Below are 5,033 nucleotides of genomic sequence, written 5' to 3'. Positions count from 1 at the left end.
GTTAACATGGTGTAAACCCCGTCTCTACTAAAATTACAAAAAATTAGCCGGGCATGGTGGCGGGTGCCTGTAATCCCAGCTACTCGGGAGGCTGAGGCAGGAGAATGGTGTGAACCCAGGAGGCGGAGCTTGCAGTGAGCCGAGATTGCACCACTGCACTCCAGCCTGGGTGACAAAAGGAGACTCCGTCTCTAAAAAAAAAAAAAAAAAAAAAAGAGGTAAGTTAATAAACGCCTACATCAAAAAACTGTAAACCTGCTGAGTGTGGGTGGCTCACGCCTATAATCCCAACATTTTAGGAGGCCGAGGCGAGTGGATCACTTGAGGTCAGGAGGGAGCACTTACTGGGTTCTGAGGATGGCACACGAGGGTGGCGCACCCAGCTCACTCACTGTCTCCACACCTTAACTTGGGCTGGGGGCTGCTCCTTGCTGCCCAGGGGTCTCTACCCACGTGAATCCTGTGGCCTACGTGACAATCCGCTTTTACCCCAGGCACTCACATTCCTTCCATCCATCAAAGTCAAGATCAAGTTCTGAGCTCAGCGGCAAAGCCCTGTGAACAAACGGCAGTTCTCAAAGCACCCAGCTGTCCCACGCCAGGATCTGGTGCCACTGGGATGTGGCTCTCTGTGCCCCCGCCCTGGTTATTTCCACTTGACTCTGAACTAGCTGGACAGCTTGGGCATGGTCAGTGTCGTCGGTCTGGTCCCCGGCTTCCTCATCGTGTAGCGTGTGGGCTGCTGTTGGGAGTTTTGAAGATCACTCACAGTTCTGTACATAGTGCTGGGACGCGGCATTCAGAGAGCACCGTGTGGCTTTATCTCTGTTCCTTTTTATTATTGTTGTTGTTCTTATTTTAAGACAGGGTCTCACTCCATTGTCTGGGCTGGGGTGCAGTGGCACATTTTTGGCTGACTGCAGCCTTGAACTCCTGGGCTCAAGCAATCCTCGCACTTCATCCTCCTGAGTAGCTGGGACTACAGGTACGCACAACCACGCCAGGGTTTTTTTTTTTTTTTGAAACAGAGTTTCGCTCTTGTTGCCCAGGCTGAAGTGCAGTGGCGCAATCTCGGCTCACCGCAACCTCCGCCTCCCGGGTTCAAGCGATTCTTCTGCCTCAGCCTGCCGAGTAGCTGGGATTACAGGCATGTGGCACCACGCCCGGCTAATTTTGTATTTTTAGTAGAGACAGGGTTTCTCCATGTTGGTCAGCTGGTCTTGAACTCCCAATCTCAGGTAATCCACCTGCCTCAGCCTCCCAAAGTGCTGGGATTACAGGCTTGAGCCACAGCACCCGGCCTAATTTTTTTATTGTTGTAGAGACAGGGTTTCACCATGTTGTCCAGGCTGTTCTTGAACTCCTGGCCTCAGGAGATCCTCCTGCCTCAGCCTCCAAAAGTGCTGGGATTACAGGTGTGAGCCACTGTGCCCAGTCCCTCTGCTCCTTTCTTAGTGGTTGCTGCAGAAAGGGAGGGACAAGCTCCCATCCAAGGTCTCCTCGTGAACTGCTGTCCAGGCCTTCATTCTCCGGCCCCCACTGCAGGCTTCCGGCCCAGGTACCCTGGAGACCCCCAGGGCAGGGCGGTGGTTTTTCCCCACACCCCAGGCTGTGCTTACGGCCCAGTGAGCTGTCGGATGGGAGCCCGGCTCCTTTCCCTCAGCCTTCTGGGGAGCTCTTGGTTTGCGTTTCATTTTCTGACGAGGAGGCTGAGAAATGACTTCGGAGTCAGGATTTTCCCCCAGGTCTGACTCTGCAGCCTGCAGGTCCCACCTGCACAGGTGGGAGAGATGGAAGAGCCACCTCAGCGGGGTGTGAACGGGCCCACCCTGAAGAGGGAAAAGGCCTCGGACCAGAAGATGGAGTGAGATTACTTCCTTCCCCCACTGAGGACAAAGCCTCTGGTGGACATCCCTTCCTGCTCTCTTCGTGTGCTGGTGGGCAGGGGAGGCGCCACGGCGAGGCTCTGTGGCCTGATAGGTGCTGGGCACACAGGACCAGAAACCGCTGGTCACCTCCACAGCCCCAGGGAGCCCAGCTGTCTCGGAGGGGATGGGAGGCCTGACTCCCAGCTCTGGCCGTTCTCTGAAGAAGGCGCTGCCTTTGACCTCACACCAGTCTCCAGCGCAGGCTGGGTCTGGGAGGGGACATGCAGGAGGAATGGCCCAGGCGGCTCACAGCAGGTTCCCTCCTTCCTCTTGGGAATCTCCTGGGGGGACCTTCAGGATGACCTATTTCTACGTGATTGTGCCCTGAGGACAGAGTCCTCTCATGCCAAGGACAAGGGAAGGGTTATTTCAGGGCAACTTGCCCCAAATTCTAAGCAGAAACAGAGTTTAGGATAATAACAGTGAGTTTCCGTCACAGAAGGCAGGGAATGTGAAGGCCACCCCCCAGCCCCACCCCAGGTCGTGCTCACCGGGGCGCAGCTCCACCGTCAGCAGACCTTAGAGGCACCGGGAATCCACACTGCGGGGCCAGGAAGGCACACTTCTCCTCCACGCGTGGTCACCGCTGAGACCCCATGGAAGCCTGCCCGGGAACATGTCAGGCTTTGTTCTCTGACCGGTCACTGCCCAAGCCTCTGCGGCCATCTGCTGACCTAGCGTCACTGTGGCCACTTCTCCAGGAAGCATTCCTCCCTTGCTCCGAGGACGCTGGAGATGTTCACGGCTGTCCTGGAGAAAGCGGCCAGCGGGGGCAAGGCAGGTACAGACCCCACACCCTCAGAGGCAGGGCGTGGCAGGGCCCGTGGTGACACAGCAGGGACAATGAAGTCCAAAGGGGGTGGCTTGCCCCAGAGAGATGGGCACCAGCATCGTCATGCCCGCCCCCCTGGCCCCCAGAGACCCCACGCCTCCCCTCCAGATCTTTCACTGGCAAAGCAGGGGTGCAGGCTGTCTCCACCCTTATTTTCTGGTTGGGAGCAGCAGAAAAGGGTTTGAGCAGGAGGCATGGCATAGACCGTTCACAGCTGCCCTGCTCTCTCCAGCCATCCAAGGCTGCATCCTGCGATTGCACAAGTTCTGCCGTGAAGCCACTGGAGGTGTCAGCCACCTTCCTGTTTGTTCTGGGGAGAGGGCAGATCCAATGGCTTTGGGCCAGCCTGAGGGGGTCAGCTTTCTTACAAAGTCCTAGGCAGGTGGAACAGACCATGTAATCACAGCTGTGTGAGTTGGAATTTTGGGGGCGGAAAGTGATGCATTTAAAAGCTGCTTGAGCCAGGCACGGTGACCACGCCTGTAATCCCAACACTTTGGGAGGCCAAGGCGGGTGGATCACCTGAGGGGTCAGGAGTTCGAGACCAGCCTGGCCAACATGGTGAAACCCTGTTTAGTAGAGATTTTATTTAATCTCTACTAAAAATAAAAAAACTACCTGGGCATGGTGGTGCGTGCCTGTAATCCTAGCTACTTGGGAGGCTGAGGCAGAAGAATCGCTTGAACCCAAGAGGTAGAGGTTGCAGGGAGCCAAGATCATGGCACTGCACTCCAGCCTGGGAGACAGAGTGAGACTCTGTCTGCTTGAGGGGAAATTATGCTCTAGAATTCCTTCTGGTCCTGATGGGCGACTGAGAATTGCAGAGAAGCTGAAGGGAAGCCATAGGGACAGGTGTACACCCCCTTCCCAGACACACTGTGGGCAAGGCCCACCCAGCTCTGCAGCCCCTTCCCAGACACACTGCGGGCAAAGCCCACCCAGCTCTGCAGGAGCCCAGGACAGACAAGACGTGGGTCCTTCTAGGTCCTCTGACCTCTGGCATAGGTCAGGGCTTCAAGTCCCTCCATGACAAGTGGCACATGGGAGCCAAACCCCACGCTCATGATGTCTGTTCCCTGGATGTCCTTAGATCTTGCAGGGGTTTTGCAAACAGGCTGGACATACTTGTCTAGAGCCGACTCTCCCCTGCCCTATCTCCATTCCCAGTTTCAGATCATTTAGCATTTGCTTGTCTCCAAGGACCTCCCTTGCCGCTGCGCACACTCCCTGGCTTCAAGTGCACGGGAAGCTCCACCAGCCCTCACTCTGCACTCCACAAGCCGAGCCTGGCCAAGGCCTGTGGGTGTCGCAGGCATCCCGGGTGCAGAATCCACTGCCTGCTGCGTGGGCAGAGGAGCACAAGCTGGCACAGCCCTGGGGCTTGCTCCCCTGGCACAGAGCAGCTCGTCTGCTTACGCACCCTGCCCTGCATGACAATCCTTCCGGAAGGCAGCTCGAGGTCTCTGTGGGCCCCACACATGAAAACCAGGCTGGGTCCCGGGTCCCTCCCACCACACGCAGACTCTCCCTGGGAGAGCTCTGCAGCTGCCATGTTCCCCGCCTCCCGCCTCTCCGGCCAGCTCTGAACACCTTGGACTTGTCCGCGTTTGCCCATCTGCTTTTCTGGCAACATGGTCCCATCCCACTTCCTGGAGACACGTGCTGCTCCTGTGGGTCTAATGACCTCCCACTGGTCTGAGGAGCTGCAGCCAGAGGCTCTGGGTGTGTTGCTCTGGTGGGCACAGTCCTGCTGAGGTCAGTCAGGAACCCACCCTTCTTGTGTGCCCTGACGGAGGGGGATGACGTCGGTCCACATGCCCTGTGCTACCAACTTTACACAAGAGCAGCATGATCACAGCAGTGTGGAGCGACACGGGGTGGGGCACGCACCTCGGAGGTGCTAAGGGATGAACTGCACCCGCACCCGCACCCGCAAGGGAGGCCCAGTCCAGCAGGAAGGGGTGTTTTTGTGTTTTTCTGAGAGAGAATTTCACTGCGTTGCCCAGGCTGGAGTGCAGTGGTACAATCATGGCTCACTGCAGCCTCAGCCTTCTGGGCTCAAGTGATCCTGCCATCTCAGCCTCTCAAGTAGATGGGACTACAGGTGCACGCCACCACACCTGGCTGATTTTTTGTTTGTTTTTGAGACAGGATCTTGCTCTGTCACCCAGGTTGAAGTGCAGTGGCACAATCTTGGCTCACTGCAAATTCCGCCCCCTGGGTTCAAGTAATCCTCCCACCTCAGTCTCCCAAGTGGCTGGGACCATAGGCAT

Source organism: Colobus angolensis, unplaced genomic scaffold (assembly GCF_000951035.1).
Source record: "Colobus angolensis palliatus isolate OR3802 unplaced genomic scaffold, Cang.pa_1.0 Scaffold38, whole genome shotgun sequence".
Classification (NCBI taxonomy): domain Eukaryota; kingdom Metazoa; phylum Chordata; class Mammalia; order Primates; family Cercopithecidae; genus Colobus; species Colobus angolensis.
Note: the sequence above shows the minus strand (reverse complement) of the source record.